The sequence below is a fragment of the Suncus etruscus genome, chromosome 5, assembly GCF_024139225.1.
Source record: "Suncus etruscus isolate mSunEtr1 chromosome 5, mSunEtr1.pri.cur, whole genome shotgun sequence".
Taxonomy (NCBI): Eukaryota; Metazoa; Chordata; class Mammalia; order Eulipotyphla; family Soricidae; genus Suncus; species Suncus etruscus.
In genome coordinates this window covers 4821244-4827062 of record NC_064852.1, presented here as the reverse complement: position 1 = coordinate 4827062, position 5819 = coordinate 4821244, and positions in this window count along the sequence as shown.

Here is a 5819-nt window from a genome sequence, read left to right as displayed (position 1 = left end):
AGATTAAGAATAAAGTTGGAATTTTAGAGGAGAGGTAAAAGCTAAAGAATTCAAAGATACCAAGACAGACCTGGGATGCTGTTTTGTGGGAAACAGCTTTGTGAAGAGGATGCCACAGCTTTAAGGTAGATAGGTCTTTCCGGGCTAGAAACCATGATTCAGCTTTGGCAAATACTTGGACAAGTAACAGAATTTCTCTTGGCATCTGTTTCTTTTCTCTTCAATAAAATATGCTTCAGTACATAACAAAGGGTAAAGAACAGAGAAATGAAAAACCCCAGGTAGCTAGTTTTCTGGTAGCTCCATATTCATCTATGATGTATTAGTATGACCATGGTAAGGTGATGTCCAACTGCTTAAGAACACTGATTGTCTACTGTGCTTTGTTCTGTAGTGGACATGTGGATTGATAGAAAAAGTGTTTCAAAAGAATTACAGAGAATAAGTTCTGGGAAACAGAAATTGAAGAAACAAGAAACAAAAAAACAGAAAAAAAATAAAAGCATTGTAAAGCAAAACATGTCAGGACACAGGAAAACATATATTTTAACAGTGATTAGAACAACTACTTCTTCATCACAATTTGTCACTGACTTAGGTACTTGGAATGCATGTGTCATTTAGTTCTTCCAGTTCAGTTGAAGTGAAGCATTGTATGGGTTTGGGTTGGGTTGAGGGAATAAACAGATATGTGTCCTAGAGTAAAAATGTTAATACTGAGATGTAACGTGGCATAACAATGGTTAATGTTGGAAGGTTTAAATGCACAAGATACCATTGTTTCAACTCATTTCTCTGTGACCCCACTTCTAGGCCTAACTTATAACAGTCACAAAATATGATATATGAATCGTTTTCATTCTTTAGTCTCATATTTAGAAGTATTAAGAACTGGGGCCAGTGAGATAGGATGGAGATAAAAGCATTTCCCTTGCATGCAGAAGGTTGGTGGTTCAAATCCCGGCATCCCATATGGTCCCCTGAGCCTGCCAGGAGCAATTTCTTAGCATTGAGCCAGGAGTAACCCCTGAGCGCTGCTGTGTGTGACCCAAAAACAAAAAATAAAAATAAAAAAGAAGACGTGTTAGAACAAATCCAGAAGCTCTGGGTGAAAGTCATATAAGGATAAAATTAGTCTAACATAATTATACGTTTCTTAACAAATGCAGTTTTTTTTTTAAGAAAATTGAGTCAATTGCCTCAGAAGTTCCTTTGAAGAATTTAAAACATAACAATGGCTAGAGAGATGGCTGAAATAGGCTGAACCATGACCCAAATTTGATAGCAGCAATTCAAATACCTCCAAGCACTTCCCAGAAGAGACAACTCCAAGCCAGAAATGGGAGAAGATGCCAAGTATTCCCAACTATATGTGTGACCCAACAACTGAAGACAATAGTAAAAACCAACCAATAAAAAAAGAAAACAATAAAAGCAAAAAAAAATATTTGCCTGGAATATCTTTATGGTCCTTTATATTTCATGATTGGTGGGCTACATTAACACCATTATTCTTTGTAACCTAAGGGCCTGTGAATCTCTGATTGCCAAGTGCAGGAGGTTTTCAGACTCATAAAGCATGAAACCCTTCTCAAAATAATTAAGATTGAGTAGTATTGCCATCATTAATTAGGGAGATGCAAATCAAAACCAAAATGAGATATCATCTCACACCAAAGAGACATCATAGTTATGGTGCAAATGTGGGGGGGGAAATCAGGGGGCACTTGCTCAATTCTGGTGGAAATACCAACTGATTGAGCCTTTTTGAAAACAATATAGACATTTGTCAAAAAACTAAATACTGAGTTTTCATAGGGCCCAGCAATGTCCCTCCTGGAAAAAGACCCTAGGGGACCATAAACACAAGACAAAATAGTCATCTATTATAGTTACCTATGTTCATTATAGTCACCTATGTTCATTGCAGCACTATTCACAAAAGCCAGAATCTAAAAACAACCCAGTTGCTAGAGGTCAGCTGAGTGGATAAAGAACTTGTGGTATATTTACACAGTGGAATTCTATGCAACTGATAGAAAAAATAGTTATTTGCTTATATCTGGAGGTATATGAAGTGCTGAGTGAAATTGGTCAGGGAGAAGGATAGACATAAAATGATTGCACACATTTGTGGTAGATATAAAAAAAAGAAAAAACAAAGATAGCATGGTAATAATACCCAAAAACAATAGAAATGAGGGCCAGGAGAACTGGTCTAGTGGTAGAAAGATTGCCACAAAGAGTAAGTAAGTGAAGTTAGAGCAGAGAAGTTACCACTGTTGTCATAATCTTTGGAAATGATGGAAATGATCACTTTGAACAAGAATTGGGTGCTGAAAGAGATAAAGGATATAAAAGAATAGACATGATCCCACTTCAGTAACAATATTGCAAAGCACACTGCTAAAATGATAAGAGACACACAGTGACAGAAAGAGACAGAGAGACAGAGAGAAAATAAATATATGCTTGAGAAGCAGGTAAGGAGCAGAGTTGGAGGAAAACAGGGGACATTGGAGGTGGGAAAAGTCCATAGGAGAAGGTATTGGTGTTGGGCATTGACTGAAACTTAATCATAAATACCTTCGTAATTGTGTATCTCATGTATATTTAATTTTAAAAAATGTCAAAATATATTTAAAAAATTTAAAAATTGTGTGATATTGAGCTGGGAAGTTAATAGAGATTAGTATGCAAGTAATCCAGATTTTACACAGTAGGGCCTCACAAGCACTGCCTGGCGTGTGGGGATCTCAGTCCCTTTGACTAAGTGGTCAGCTAAGGGGGCCTATGGCTAGCTGTCCTTCCCAGAGCCTCCAATATACCAGCTGAAGAGAATCAGAAGAACTGGCATGTGGAGTCTTCTGGGTGCAGCCCCTGCCTCTGTCGAAAGTGACTTTTTCCCAACAGCAATTGATGTGTGTTCCAATAACTTCATTCTGGTAGTCAGAATAAGTAAACAAAATATTCTGAAATATAAAGATTTCTGAAATACATTTTGAATGGAAGCAGTAGTTCTCTTTTTGAATGTTATGAAGCAATGAAAACATCCTTAGATTTGTAGATTTGTAGCACTGATTAGAGTCAACCAGTAAACTCCCATGGTTTGCTTCGGGTCTTTACATAGCTCAGAAAGAAAGTGTCTTGGAAGCAAGATAGAATACAAAACAAGTTCTGAATTCCAATGGGCTGCCATATAGATGAGCTAACATTACCTTAGTAGTCTAGAGACCAGGAAGCTGTTTTCTGTTCTATGATATAAAGAGGTAATTTGAGAACGAGTCTAGATTGCTTTTCATGTTCCAGGACACTGCTTCACCAAATGTATATTTGTACGCTCATTGTTTTTCAATGTTCACAGGTATTAAATATGATTGCAAACTTTTTCATTATAATTGCCTGTAGCATCCAAACCCATCACTCAGAAAAAGTGAATTATAGAATGAAAAAATAATTTCTACTTTAATTTTCATTTTAATTACAATTTCATTCTTCAGATTAGGTCAAACTAAAACTCCTATCAGGGCTAGTTGACCTTTAATTTCACCTTTATTTCACCTAAAAACAGAAAACAACAAAAGGGCCAGAGAGATAGTGTATATTGGATAGGGTGCTTGTCTTGCATACAGTTGGCTTGGGTTTGAAACCTTAACCCTCACATGACAAATGGTTGGTTGTGTGTTCCACAATCCACAGAGAGGGAGAGGGGTCCCCATACCCCAAATCTGGGTAGGACAAGAGACACAGGTCCCACAGCAACTCTGATGCAAGAAATAATCCACACATAGCTGAGAAGGAATAGCAGTCCAGAAACTCACATTGCAAACTGTTCCTCCACAAGCCAGTCACTCCAGCATGTGGAACCACAAGTCAAGATGGCAGCTTCTCCAGGCCTCCAAAGCATCTTTCCAATGAAAAACAAAGCCCGTCCCCCAGGGGAAAATGCCAGATGAGGAGGCAATGAGGAAACATCTTTTTAACAAGAAAACCAAAGGAACCAATTGAGAGCCATCTAATTAGAAGGCAATATGAGGACCAATCCAAAGGCCTCTACCAACACTCACATGACCCCCCAAGTCAGGAAAATGATCCCTGCTTGTAGAGTTATGACTAAACCCCGAGTATTCACACGTGGCCAAAAACAAAACAAAATAAAAAAACCACACACGTACACAAGAAACCTACAAATAACAAAATGGTTCTTAACCTGAGTCTGGGAGCAGTGAGAATAGCTAGCTAGAAATCAATCAAATTTCATTTCCATTTAATTTAATTTGGAAGCTATAGTTAATTTGCGATTTTTATACTTACAAATTTACCTATTTGCTAAAATTTAGTTGTAATTCCCAAATTAGCATTTGGAGCAGTTTTTTAAACACACATAAAGTAATAAAAAGAAAAATTGGAAATCATCTACTTGTGTGTTTCCAGCAAGGAACAAATTCTGCTTTAGGTCTCAAACCAAAAGTCCTTTTGCTAATTTATTTAGTAGCATACATTTTTTCATATTGCTTTGGCATTGTTTTTGCTAGTAAATTTTCTGTCTCAAGTGATGCCTAACCATAATGTTGAAGTGTGTTACCTTAGAGTTAACCAAGCATAAAAATATATCATATAGAGAATACATATGTCTAGGTAAGCTTCAGGTGTGAGTTATGGTGTTGATGATAAAATCAAAGTTAATGAATCAACAATCTGTATTAAATTAACAATGCATATTAAATATCTTTAAACATTTATAAACACAGATAAAAAGTTACGTATTGATTTTTTAATAAAAAACATATAACGAGAGGCTCATAGGAACCTAACTCTATATTTCCCCTAGGTACACTAGTCCAATACTTGATAATTCTGTGCTAGGGGAAACTTTATAGACACAGTTACTTATGAATAATGGAAATCAATAGGCAACACATCTATTTTAGGAAAGTGATTTTAATCTTTATTTCCATAGTGCTATGTGAGTTATAGACAACAGCAACAACAATTTAAGCAAAAATTTTAATTTAAAAATATAAGTTTGAGCCCAGAGAGATTATTTAGCGGGTAAAGAATTTGTCTTACATATAACCAACCTGGTTTCCATTACAGGCACCCCATATGGTTTGCACCCCTGGCCGAGAGTATTTCTTGAGTGCAAAGCCAGGAGTAAGCAAGAGCACAGGCAGGCATGACCCCCGAACCAAAAAATAAATAAAAAGTTTAAAGGAATAATTTAAACCAAAGCACTTATTATTGTTATTGTAGTAAAAATTTGAAACAGGAATAATTAGAAATTATGAATCACCATTTTGCTCTTTTTTTGGGTTACTTGCCAAAACATTGAATCAATCATTGAAACTTATTGCCCATCTACCTAAAATGAATTTTTATTTTTTCTGCAGTGAGGTTCTCTGAGAAAACAAAGCAAAGGAACACTTTGAAACCTATAAACAACTTTACCAACATGCACGAGGAATTACCACAATGATTGTTTTTGCACCTTGTGAGAATCACGAGCTACTCTAAACTCCTCTACAATTCCATCTGTCAAGAAAAAAATTTTGATATGCACCCTTCATTACCCACTAATAATGAATAAAATAATGATCTTTTTTGCCGTGTTGGTAAATATTTTTCCTGTCAAACCTGATACGCTCCTAATGTGGGCAGACAGATTATTTATGACCTGGGAAATTAAATATTACTTCATTTCTCCTAATACAATCTGTGGCGTCTTCCAGCTACCAATTCTTTCCCATTAAGGTTATTGTCTTTTATGCTCCAATTGGCCGCGTGTTGCTGGGTTGTAACAGCCAGTAGTGGCAGAATGC